Source organism: Lissotriton helveticus, chromosome 5_1, assembly GCF_964261635.1.
Source record: "Lissotriton helveticus chromosome 5_1, aLisHel1.1, whole genome shotgun sequence".
Taxonomy (NCBI): domain Eukaryota; kingdom Metazoa; phylum Chordata; class Amphibia; order Caudata; family Salamandridae; genus Lissotriton; species Lissotriton helveticus.
The window spans coordinates 2,060,149,186-2,060,162,999 of NC_136065.1; the positions used below are offsets into that span (position 1 = coordinate 2,060,149,186).

The following is a 13,814-nucleotide window of genomic DNA, read 5'->3' on the forward strand; positions in this document are numbered from 1 at the left end:
CAAAATTGCAATGTCCAAATAAAGTTATAGACAGTGAGCATGTGTTAAAAAGAATATTTATACAAAAGGTAAACTTGTAGAGGAAAAATCTACTTTTAGGAAATGTTCTATCTTTACTGGGTACGATTAGAGTGAAAATTGTGTTGGTGAAAGTTGTGTGTAATGTGGAGAAACCCTTCAGAATTCATCCGGGATCTTCTGCAACTGCTGTGAAGGGCAGAAATCCGTAAGTTAGCAAATCAACCTCACCAGTGAAAAAATAACTTAATTTCCAGAAAAATACATTCTTTCAGATGTTTGCAAAGTATCCATTTATCAAAAGTTGTGTTCATGTGTCCGGCTGTCACGTCTGCTCTTGCTGTGGAGTATGGTAAGCTTTTGCTTCACCTCTTCAGCTGGTTCCTTATTCTTCAGGTTGGCACTCATCTTTGGGGCATCATGGCACCTGTCTGTTAAAATCTTTGCAGTGGCCTCATACTTCACACTGTTGTGCTCTTCTGGCTGTGTCTGAGCTGGCTGTGAGGCTGCTGCACCCTTTACTGTGTATGCGCTCAGACAAGCACAGGATGCGTATGCAACCCCAGCTTCGCTTCAGGGTCTGATCCGGGATATGGGTCATGCTGGGTTTGCAGAAATGCTTCCCTGCGGTAGAGAGCCATGCTGAAATCTAGAGCCCCCTCACTGCATGACTAAGCCAATGCAATAAAGGAAAGCACAGACTGGCATGCTCCCAAGGGGTAAAGCAATCTCTTCCCAACACTGCACAATCACCATTCCAGTCCAGCCAGTCTGTGGGAATAACCTTGAGTTCTGCGGGGAACATCACTTCCTGGCACTCCCTGAGAATGTGTGCTGGTTTACACGTGCTTTGCCTCGCCAGCCCTGATAACCATGGCTTGCATGATGCTGAGGAAGCAAATCTTGTTCCCCCACATGGAGTACCCCTTCCATCGTTGACAAGTGTACCAGTGAATGTGTAGAAGTGATGTCAAGGTATAGAAGTGTATTAGTGCAGATATTAGATGTCTGCGCTCTTCATCGGTTTGGGATTACTGTCCCCCTATGATGGTATTGGGTGTTCCTATAATCGGGTTTGGAATTGTCCTCCAGTCAGGTATGAGGTTCTGGTAGTTATGCGGTCTGGAATGGGACTTAAGTCTGGAAAATGTTAACGTCTGGGTCTTGATACTGTTAGAAGCTCAAAAAATCTCCTCCTGAAACCTCGAAGATTCCGAAAGGAAAAAACATACAAACGCTCCTTCTCAGGAATGGCACCCAGGATTTGGAATGCACTCCCTCCCGAAACAAGGCTGATCTCCTCCACTGCATTTTTTAAGAAAGAAGTAAAAGCCATCCTAATGGCTAAACTCACCTGAACTCTATTTTTGGTCCGATCTAAGACTTTACACCGACTCTGTACTAGCTGTTTATTTGATTATCTACATGTATTATGCTTTTATCTGACTGCGATCTTATTTTGTTACTCACGTATTACCTTTTACCATTATTGTAACAAAAAGTCTGCTTAATCACCCTCTTGTTTCCCTTACCCCTTCTTTCTGTAAAGCGCTCTGATATCTGCAAAGATCTTGTTCGCGCTATATAAAACTTTGAAATAAATAAATAATAAATAAGTTTGTAGGTATTTCTGGTGTCGGGTTTGGAAATTAAGTTGTGCATGGGGATGAGTGTGAATGAATGGCTGTGATTAGGGTGTTCTCTACCTGGAATATGAGTTATTAATATGTTGTAATTGCAGAATTGTGTTTAGAAATATGTATTCAGATGAAAACAAATGATTTTTGAAATAAGAAAATGATCTTTTTTGTAATATTGCAATAAGAAAAAAAGAAATCAAATGAAAGAAAAAATGATTAAATAAAAAATAAATGCAAAAAAGTGAGAACATTGTGGCGTGTTGTTGCCCTGAAAGTCAGAGGTTGTACCCTGAGAGAATAGTTTAAAGGTCACAAGGGAGTTTTTCTCATGATTGTATTTGCTGGTTCTTTCCCCTCTTCTCCCTGACCTAAAAGTAAACCCTAGAGGGGGTCCCCTAAAATAGCTTCTTGGTGTCGGGTTTGGAAGCATCATTGTGCATACATTATTCTCATAACGATGGGTGTGGTTTATGGTAGGGCTTAGTGATGTCTCTTCAGAGTGCTTTCTTTGTGGTCCTCTATGCAGGGTTTGGGGGTCGGCACATTTTTTGGGTTGGGAGTTTTCATGGTTTTTGCTTAGTGGCCATCCCAGGGTTGGGGTTCGGGTAATGATGGGATTTGGTGCGTATGGATTCACTCTGAAGGTGAACATATTCCTATTATTGGCTGTGTGGGTCACATTGCTGTTTGGTCTCTACAGGTTGTTAGGTGTTGAACTTTGGGCTGCAGTAGTGTTGAACTTGAGGTCACCTTGGGTATGCATTTGTGACCACCATAGTCCTAGGTTTGTGGTTTATCACAATGCTGGGTTTACAAACTTCACTGGTTTGTACAATAAAAAAATCGTTTTCTTTCATTAAAAAGTTACAAAAAGAGAAACTGTATCAATAATACATGCTTCTGGTTTTATGCATTTAGTATATCTTCAGCGACCTCTTAGTGTTGTCCATTAGGCTAGTAACATATATCTCCTTATTTGTAGTTCCAAGAATATTCTAGCGATTGAACATTAAACGTTGCTAGCGGTGTAGTATTAGGCGGTCTGGAACATCACGCGTCGCTGTAGCCAGGTCGCCAATGCTCTAACCGTAAACAAGAGTGCCTTTAGAGGACCGCGATCTTCACTCTCCGTAAACATCTACAGTGCTTCAGGTGGAGCAGTAGTATAGTGGCAGAGGGGAGAGGACTAATCAACCCTACAGTATGATGGATTATTAAAGGTGGATGCAGGCTGTCTGGAGACCAGGAAGCATAGGAAAGCTGGAGACATCATCTCTGGGATCCATGACTGTGGGGTCGCGGGTTGCCATTTTCGGCTTCCTGGAGCTGGAGTTGCATGATGTCCCACTCCATGGAGATGGGATGCTTGCTGAGCCTCTTTGCCTCCTCTTCGCTTCAGCGCTTTACCCTCAGCTTCATTCCAGCGGGTTAGCGATTGTTGCCATGAAACCCATGAGGGGGTGTGCCGTTGCTCTCCATTTTAATGTAAGGGTGCGTTTAGCTATTAATAATGGCAAGTCAATAATGCGGACTTCCACCCAGTCCCTTTTAGAACGCTTAAATAAACCTATTGCGCATGGTTGCCAATTGTCAAGGCCATGACAGCGGGTGATCGTAGTTAATGTCTGAGCCACAAGGTGCCCATACTGCCTCAGAGTGGGACAACGCCACAGTGATTGATGTAGGCCGGCTTGGGGAGAATTGCACTGGGGGCACACTGGGTGGGCAGCAGAAAACACATGATTGAGTCAGTAGCGGCTGCTACGGTCGGGAGTGGTGGGACAGGGGCCGGGGCTTTTGGGGGAGGAAATTAAATACAAAAAACATTTACCTGGGCTGGACAGCTGCCGTCTCTCCTGAGTCCTCTTCCTTCTTCCTGTCTCCGCCGGCAGCAGGAAGTACCTGGCTCCCAGGCTCCCCATAGCCAATCACAACGCTGCAATGCAATGTTGTGATTGGTCTGAGCGCCGTGGTTCGGTGCTCAGATGGAGACTGGGAGGCTTTGCATGTTCTTCACCGGAGTAAAGCAAGTCTGGTGGGGAACATGCAAAGTGCGCATGACTGTTCGGCCGACCCAAGAGGGCTGGTCTAGCAGCCATGCGCACTTAAGGAGTGCAAACCACTCCTCTCTCTGGCCAGCCTCGCCCCTCCCCTCTCTGGCCAGCCTCGCCCCTCCCAGAGAGCCACTGACTGCAATAGGACGCCTGTGCATTTCTTTGCGAGAAATGCGCATGCGCGGATGTGCGCGCATGCGCAGTTTTCTTAAGCTGTATACGGATGCAGAGGAAGAGAGGAAGAGAGCAGCCCGGGGACGCCGCTATTAAGGTAAGTGGTTTTTAATTGTTTTAATGTACTCTTCAGGTATATCTTAATAGGGGGTGGAGGCGGGCGGCGTAGCAGAGCTACGTGGAGTTCCACGGAGTTTGTTGCCAACTCTGTGACACTCTGCGTAGCCCCGATACACACCCTACACCCAGGGTTAGTTTTAGCCATGTCACTATGAGACTTGACATTTAATCCTGGCTGTACCACTTTACTCAAAATATGGTGGTTGTGAAATCTGTATTTACAGTTTGTGCACATTCCACAGTACAGTGGCATATCTTTGGTTGGAGTAGTCCCTGAGTCTCACCATCAGTACCACTCATGCACCAGTTTTTTTACAAGATAGAAACTGTAACATGAACCCTGTCCCTCCTGGGCCATTGCAAAGTGGCCCTGGGGGCAGATGCAGCGCCCCCACACACACCCATGCACCGTTTACCAAGTACCACATGGTGCATGGCACACGGTGCATGGATGTGCACAAAGTGCTCTTTTACACTGCGGCTTGTGCTGTGGCCCTTTTTACAGGGCCGTAACACAAGCCGCTCGGTTAAAGAGCACTTTTCAGAACGCCAGCACAGCGGTCCCATCATAATTCGACGGTCGTACCACCGACTGCCTGTCGAGCGGTCTTCTGACTGCCACGATAGCAGTCGCCGGTCTAACCGTACGGCATCGTTATGATGCCCTTAATTCTCAGCACCGACTCTAGTGACAGTCCGCCACATAGTGCTGTCTGTTTAATTTTGGGATAAGTACAACAAGCATGTTTATTAAGGCGAACTGCATTGAAAATGAATAATCGTAGCACCTCACACCATGATTGTAGCTTTGTGTGGCCTGAAATAGTCTGAATTGTCACAATTGTAGGAGTGTGATGGTTAAGTGCTATGCTGGTACTGTCATTGGCCGTGCTGGCATGGGCAATACTTGGTGCAGGCTGGCGTGGTCTCCCGAGAAGGGCCCAATCACTAGAACTGAGGCAATTGCTCTATTTCACTCTGCCTCCTTTTTCATAAAAATCACATATCAGAGTACCTTGAAATACAAGAGATCAGGATGTCCACTGTACAATACCTCTTGTTAACCCCTTCATTGCGGTGCACGTTCAGCGGACATCGCGTGCACTACCTCGGTAGTGCTGCGCACGTCCGCTGAACGTTCCGGCCCCGCCCGCGCAATAGAACGCTCCGCACCAGCACAGAACATTCGGCGCAGCGGAGGGGTTAATAAACGAGACCACTTAGCTGGTGCACATGACAACTGACTTGTCTCTTGCTTAACTAAATCCATTGTTGTCAGTTCAGGAATGGCCTGAGTGTTTCTGAGCTCATGTTTAATAACCACCACTTTTAATTAATGCCTTTCGATGCAGTGATATAATCTGATACAGTACGTTGAAAAGCTTAACACGTTAATGAAACACGCTTTCTTCAATTTTAATGCGGCTTTATTATATTTTTTCACGATGGCTTTAAACTTTAAGGTATTTTCTAAAGTACAGTACTTGATCTGGTGGCTTAGTGGAATAATGCATCCACTGCAGGGGCTTGTGTTCGACCTCATGGTTACAGGTTCAAATCCACTCAGCGTTTCATCCATTTGAGGTCGATAAAATGAATGCCATTGAGTTGGGTATCAATAAACATCTGTTATTGAGACCCACAGGTGATAAGTGCGCTTTACGAATACACGTGTTATGTTATGTTTATGTTACTGCAGAAAATGCTGCAGTTGCTTTTACTTCAGTTAATGTGTAAATGCATTGCCCATTAAATAGCTGTGTGATTGTTAGTGCTAAGCCAAAGAAACAGCAGCCGGGGTAGGTTGTGTGGTGGTGGGGGCTGGTGTGAGGGTTGCCACATGTAAAGGTCAGGAAGACCTCCTGCAGCCCTGGGCCCTACTTTAAATATCTCTACTCTTAATATTGGCTTGGGAGGCCGGTAGGTATGAATTCATATTGCTGAGCTGAAGTTTTTTAATTTGGGACTGGTGACTTGTTACCGTGTTTTTGGGCTATTGCAGTCTTGTATTTGTTCATAGATCAATGGGTTCATGTTTATCCTCCAGCAAGGCCTGGGGGTTAACCTTGACTTTGAGAATTTCCTTGGAGTTAGAGTCTTGTGTGTTGGCTTACACTTCTCATATCTGTGGTTTGTGGGTTTCTCGCAGTATTAGGAATGTTTTACTCAGTGTCGGGTGTTGGTGTCCTTCTATTTGGTCCTGACATCAGTCTCATATTACTGTTTGTTGGCTTGCAGTTCTCATAGTTGTAGTTTCTAGCAGTATTAGGGATGCATTACTCAGTGTTAGTTTTAGTGTGCTTGTAGAATTCTGGGCGCTTGTTGGCTTACAGTTCTCATAGTAGTGGTTTGTGGGTTTCTTTCAGTCTTAGGGATGTTTTACTCAGTGTTATTGTTTGTGTCCTTCTATTTGGCCCTGAGGTCGCTCTCATAATACTGGGCTTGGAGAACTACTAATGTTATTTAACTTACAAGTCTCATAGTGGTGATTTGTGGGTTTCTCCCTGCATTAGGGATGTTTTATTCCATATTAGTTTTGATGTCCTATTTAGTCCTGAGGCCAGTCCCGTTATTGGTCTTGGAGGACTCTAGGTGCTTGTTGGGTTATGCATCTCATAGTTATGGTTTGTGGTTTACCCACTGTATTAGGAATGTTTTACTCAGTTTTAGTTATACTGTTCTTTTATTTGGTCCTGAGGTTGGTCTCTTATTACTGGGCTTGGGGAACGCCTAACCTTTATTGGTTTACAATTTCCATAGTGGTGGTTTGTGGGTTCCTCTCAGTATTGGCAATGATTTACTTTATTTTCTGTTGGATCTTGAGTTTGGTCTCATATTCCTTGGTTTGGGGTATCCTAGTGTTTGTTGTCACAGTTCTCATATTGCTGTTTTGAGGATTTAATCGCAGCATTAGGGATTTTTTACTTGATGTTAGTTTTGGTGTCCTTGTACTTGGTCCCGAGGCCGGCCTCCTATTACAGGGCTTGGGGAACTCCTACTGTTTGTTGGCTTACAGTTCTCACAGTAGTGGTTTGTGGATTTCTCGATATATTAGGGATGTTTTATCTGATGTCAGTTTTAGTATCCAACTATTTGGACCTGAGGTTGGTCTCACATTATTGGGCATGAAACTCTTGGTGTTTGTTGGCTTACAGTTCTCATCATGGTGGTTTGTGGGTTTCTCGCTGCATTGGGATGTTTTACTTGATGTCAGTTTTGGTGGCCAACTATTTGATCCTGAGGTCTGTTTTGCATTACTGGGCTTGGGGAACTCATGATGGATGTTGGATTACAGTTCTCATAGTTGTGGTTTGTGGGTTTCTTCATACATTAGGGATGTTTAACTTGATCTTAATTTTGGTGTCCTTTTATTCAGTCTTGAGGTTGGTTTCATTTTACTGGGCTTGGGGACTCCTAGTGGTTGTTGGCTTACAGTTCTTATGGTTGTAGTTTGTGGATTTCTTGCAGTATTAGGCATGTTTTACTCAGTGTTCGTTTTGGTGTCCTATTTTAGTCCTGAGGTTGGTCTCATAACTGGGCTCTGAGGACTCTGGGTGCTTGTTGGCATACAGTTAAATTGTTGTGGTTTGTGAGTTTCTCGCAGCATTAGGAATGTTTTACTTGATGTCAGTTTTGGTGTCCTACTTTGTTTTGAGGTCGATCTCATGTTACTGAACTTAGGGGACTTCTAATGTTGGCTTACATTTCTCATATTTGTGTTTTTCACACATTATCAGGGATGTTTTACTCCGTGTTAGTTTTAGTGTCCAACTATTTGGTCCTGAGGTCGGTCTCATATTAGTGGACTTTGGGGACTCCTAATGTTTGTTGCTTTACAGTTTTCATAGTTGTGGTTTGTGAGTATCTCGCAGTATTAGGGATATTTTACTTGATGTTATGTTTGGTCTTGAGGTTGGTCTCATATTCTTGGTTTGGGGTACTCTTAATGTGTGTTGCCTTACTTTTCTCATAGTGGTGGTGTGTGTGTGTTTCTCGCTGCATTCGGAATGTTTTACTTGATGTCAGTTTTGAGCCTTTCTATTAGGTTCTGAAGTCGGTCTCATATTCCTGGGCTTGGAGGACTTCCAGTGTTTGTTGGCTTACAGTTCTCAGAGTTGTGGTTTGTGGGTTTCTTGCTGCATTAGGGATATTTTACTTGATGTTAGTATTAGTGCCCTTTTATTCAGTATGGTGGTTGGTCTCATGTTATTGATCTTTGAGGACTCCTAGTGTTTGATGGACTACAGTTCTCATAGTGGTGGTTTGTGGGGTTCTCCCTGCATTAGGGATGTTTTACTTGATGTCAGTTTTGGTGTCCAACTATTTGGTCCTGAGGTCGGTCTCACATTATTGGGCTTGGGGAACTCCTGATGTTTGTTGGCTTACAGTTCTCATAGTGGTGGTTTGTGGGTTTCTTGCTGCATTAGGGATGTTTTACCTGGGCTTGGAGGACTTCCACTGTTTGTTGGCTTACAGTTCTCATAGTGGTGGTTTGTGGGTTTCTCGCTGCATTAGGGATGTTTTACTTGATGTCAGTTTTAGTGTCTTTTTATTCAGTCTTGAGATTGGTCTTGTGTTACTGGTCTGGAGGACTCCTAGTGTTTGTTGGCCTACAGTTCTCATAGTGGTGGTTTGTGGGGTTCTCCCTGCATTAGGGATGTTTTACTTGATGTCAGTTTTGGTGTCCAACTATTTGGTCCTGAGGTCGGTCTCACATTATTGGGCTTGGGAAACTACTGATGTTTGTTGGCTTACAGTTCTCATAGTGGTGGTTTGTGGGTTTCTTGCTGCATTAGGGATGTTTTACCTGGGCTTGGAGGACTTCCAGTGTTTGTTGGCTTACAGTTCCCATAGTGGTGGTTTGTGGGTTTCTCGCTGCATTAGGGATGTTTTACTTGATGTCAGTTTTAGTGTCCTTTTATTCAGTCTTGAGATTGGTCTCGTGTTACTGGTCTGGAGGACTCCTAGTGTTTGTTGGCCTACTGTTCTCATAGTGGTGGTTTGTGGGTTTCTCGCTGCATTAGGGATGTTTTACTTGATGTCAGTTTTAGTGTCCTTTTATTCAGTCTTGAGATTGGTCTTGTGTTACTGGTCTGGAGGACTCCTAGTGTTTGTTGGCCTACAGTTCTCATAGTGGTGGTTTGTGGGGTTCTCCCTGCATTAGGGATGTTTTACTTGATGTCAGTTTTGGTGTCCAACTATTTGGTCCTGAGGTCGGTCTCACATTATTGGGCTTGGGGAACTCCTGATGTTTGTTGGCTTACAGTTCTCATAGTGGTGGTTTGTGGGTTTCTTGCTGCATTAGGGATGTTTTACCTGGGCTTGGGGGACTTCCAGTGTTTGTTGGCTTACAGTTCTCATAGTGGTGGTTTGTGGGTTTCTCGCTGCATTAGGGATGTTTTACTTGATGTCAGTTTTAGTGTCCTTTTATTCAGTCTTGAGATTGGTCTTGTGTTACTGGTCTGGAGGACTCCTAGTGTTTGTTGGCCAACAGTTCTCATAGTGGTGGTTTGTGGGTTTCTCGCTATATTAGAGATGTTTTACTTGATGTCAGTTTTGGTGTCCAACTATTTGGTCCTGAGGTTGGTCTCGCGATACTGGGCATTGGTAAACTCCTGATTCTTGTTGGCTTACAGTTCTTCGAGAGGTGGTTAGTGGGTTTCTCGCAGCACGGAGGATGTTTTTTCCGGTGTTGGTTTCAATATCCCTCTCTTGTTTCTTTTCAACAGCTATATTTTGGCATGACTTTCCTTAATGACAAACACATTACGCTCAGAGCAGCCTGCTGCCAATGTGCTAAAAAAACAACTTCTTAAATCAAGAAAAAAACATCCAATTTCCGCTGCGAAGGCAAACAGCTCCTTGTCCTCCATCTGATGAGGGTGGATATATTTAGACGGTGCCATTAGCACAGCCCTTGTTAAATACCAAACTCCCCAGCGGAGCCCAACGGTGGTGAGTCACTTGGAGGTCACCCTGGGAGGCAGTCTCTCAGAAACACTTCCATTTCAGAGCCTAAGGCATGAAACGTTTCTTTCCATCTGTTCTTTCTCTGCTCATCTGTGGCCACTGCGTCCTTCCTTGTCCTTGAGGAATAGTCTCCGCCTGGCTCTCTGTGGGGACATCTTCCTTGTTGTTAACAAGAATGAAGACAACAGCTTGTTTGATATAGCGCATCGTGTTACTGTTCTTATGTCTCTAAGCGCTATGAGCACTGTAAATAACAAGAGATCTAGGTTGCCCTTTCCAGAACTAATAAACTTCAGCTCCTAGTATCAGTCTCTGCCGGTATGATTTGCGGGTGGGAGGCGAGGGGGCAGAGGGAGGGTGTTGCGCGGAGGTGGGGAATGAATGAATAAATAAAAAAGTTCCATTAACTAACCGTTGTCTTCCCGTGTTGTCGGTACATAGAGAAAATGCAGACTGCGTATGACTGGTTTGGTCGGAACAGTCCGCGCCCACAATAGTGGGCATGCCACTCCTCCCCTGCCCTGAAGCAGGACCACCCACCCATCCGCCCCCAACCAGACACTGCCTTCTGCCATCTCGCAGTGCGAGAAGCAGAAACATAAAATGGTGTTTAAAATACCATTTCATGTTTCTGCTTCTCCCACTGCGAGAAAGCAGTGGGGCGACGCTCCTCTGCCCACAAGGACAAGCACCCCTGCCTCGTATCTTCAACTGTGCTGGATTAAAAAACACAGCTGGCTAGTTATCACCATAGGGTTGCCTTCTTTGCTAAAAGCAAAATGAAACGTTTTTGTTTAATTTTTTAAGGGCAGGCAATGAGTGGTCCCTGGGACCACTGCCTGCCCTTAAAAAATATTTTCCCCTGCGTTTGCAAAGGGAAAGGGGTCCCTTGAAGAGGGTGGTAATTTGCAATTGTGGACATAAAACATTCTTACATAGGGTTGCGCTTGCTATTAGGAAAGGATCGCCCCTTCTTAATAGCGAATCTCAAAACCCTATTTTGCGAGTCGCAAAAAACTGCGAGTCGCAAAATAGCGTTTGTACATTCCCCGTGCTGTTTTTGCATGCGCAAACAGGTTCGCAAACCTGTTTGCGCATGCAAAAATGGTCGTACATCTAGCCCTATGTCCTTTAAATCAACATATTTTCCATGTTTATATGAAGGCAGATTGCCGCATACCTTGCAACAAGGAAATGCTGCAGTGTCATTTGGTTTTTGAGGTCGAGCCTGGGCAGCGTATGCGCTGCTCTGCAAACCTTGCTGTATTGGAGTATGTACTTGAAGCCCTACCAACTCTCTGCCCATATTTGTCATTGGCTTGTGTCACTGTCCTTCGTAAATGCTAGCTTTTGATTCGTTATTAGGCTTGTTAGTCCCTCCTTAGTACTGCCTTGTCTTCCTTTGTAACCTCCCATGAAGACTGGCCCTTTTACTTCGGTTGTTACACTGTACGTCTTCTTCAGTCTGCAAGCACTATTTTCTGTAATGAGTTTCTCTTACTGCAGGAGGGTCTTTCGTGCACAGTTGTGACCACCGGCTTGGTTAAGTCTAGCAAACAGGAAGCCCTTCAGAGGCCAAGGGAGACAGATGGGGCTACGCAGCGATGCGTTCAAGCATTTGGAATGCAATAGGTTTCGCATTTGCGAGAGTTTAAGCTATTGGTATTGTAAATGACAATGCCTCTTATTTAAAAACCATAACATAACTAAAAGGCATTGTCATTTACAATGGCAATAACTCAAACTCCCATAAATGCGAGACCTATTGCATTGCAGATGCTTGTCTACAAAATTCTGAAGTCACTTTCGAGAGCTTGACAACGTAGAACGGTTTGCTACGGGTTTCTCTCCTGACCAGCTCGTGGGCAAAGTGTCTGTTTGATTCCTTTGACGGTCTGTTGAGTCTGGGTGTCAGGCGTGACAGCGTCCAGTAGTGCTAACCAACCCCTGGTGCCTACTCCAGGAGGCAGTAGTGAGTGCCCTTCACGTGCGTGGACTGCGGACCTTCTTTCTTACCTTTCACTCAGCACTCATCTGGGGGCAACGAAAGGCTTAACTGATGTCTCAAGGAATCACTCAAAGACGTCCGAAAGAGAAGCGACTCTGGCCAAAATACAGAGGGCGGGGAGCCTGGGCCAGCCTGGCACGTGGCACCTGTTGGTAGCCATGTCTGTCTGATGACGGGCAGTCCTGATTAGTCCCTTCTCTATTTCTGGGCAGGCGTCTGTCGGCGCCCCACTCACCAGCTCTCCCTCTCTTTCCCCTTCTCTATCTTCTCATCTCTTTTCCCTTCTATCCTTCTCTCTCCCCCTCTCTCTTCCTTTATACCAGGCTTCTCCAATGAGTAGCTCTTGAGCCGCTGTTCTCTCCATCTACCTGTAAGTAGCTCCCCTGGATGCAGCCCAGCACAATTTAGTGGACTACTAAATTAGAAGCTCTTGTTTGGTTGAATTAACATATATATGCCAACATCGAAAACCCTGTACACGAGAGGACAGTGTGCGTATTTTTAGAACTCATATGCTGATGTGTGGACAAAAATGCCTGAATTTGCAAAATATATTCAAAGCTCATATTTGAGTTATACATTTTGTTGCACTGGGGAGGCTAACTACTCCTGTCATTACCTTGGAGCCAGGGCAGTACAGGTGTGGCTGTTGTGTATTATCTTCGGAGAGGCAGTCCACATTTACTGCGCCTTTCAAGACATAACAACTGGCGACCCAGCCTGACGCATTGAGGTGATAACTGCCGGTTATCTTGCATGGGGGGAGCACTAATGTAACCTTGTCTGATGTGATCGCTATTTTAGCACTTTATATTAGTAGCACGGGTGAAAGTTGGAAACCCCTGCCCTATAGATCTCAGAATATTAGTGCTTTATTTATGTATTTATTCATTTATTTATTTGTAAAGTTTCTGTAAATTAATGAGTACCAGTGTCCACAGTACTGCTCAGAAGCCTGTCTGGCACTATTAACTGTTAGTGAGCCCAGTACCAAAGCTTTGCAGGCCTCAGTCCACCCCCTTCCTCATTAATCCATTGCCAGATATTTATTTCCTCTTTATCGCACTCTTTCAGGCTCCTCCCTTGGGGGTGGTGTTTCCATCCTTCTCCTGATCCTCCTTTCCTGTTATGGTGGTTTTCCATCTCTTGCGAAAATTCTGATGAGGGAAATAAGCACCGGTCTGTAAAATCAGTACTGGTGGCCCCCACCGGCAACCACTGGCTCAAATTAAGCACAGCTGTATATCTGGTTTATTATTAACAACTGGATCACAGATCGAGGCAGATGAAAGGGCATTGGAACTGCCATTGACATTTATGCTACATACTACACTGACCACAAGCGGCACTCTCTAACACAACCTGCTTAAACCCCCCAACTTGATGCTCTGATAGAATTCACGGTTTATATAGTATTCTGCTTGACCCTTGAACTTTTAGAGGACTCCATTTAAAGTTAGAGAAGACCACTAGTGAGGAATTCTTCCTTAAGTCCACAGCAATTTTGCCTCTTCAGATAGGTCATTATTTGCCCCCTGCTGGTGAGAAATGAGAACTGTCGCTTTGGCAAAGTCTGCAAACCATTGTATTAGTTCTCTATCAAAGAAATGTAGTTGTAAAAAGATGCAGCGGCAGCAGGTTGCCCTCTAGTGCAGAAAATTAAAATGACTGTTATATCTAACATCTGCCCCTGGTGGTAGGAAATAGGAACTACAGCCCTCACATTTCTCACCCAGTAGTGACATGAATGTGAGGACGGAATGTGAAGGGTAAAAATGTTTTAAGAGATATTAACCTAGGAAGCTGACAAATCCAGTGGCAGAGGTGAAA

At 44.8% G+C, this 13,814-nt stretch overlaps 1 protein-coding gene across 2 annotated transcripts in view; it reads left to right on the forward strand.

The window, feature by feature from the left end:
• The window catches only part of LOC144756287 (regulator of G-protein signaling 3-like), a 456,864-nt gene that overhangs the window by 146,465 nt on the left and 296,585 nt on the right, over positions 1-13,814 (forward strand). The window lies entirely within an intron of this gene.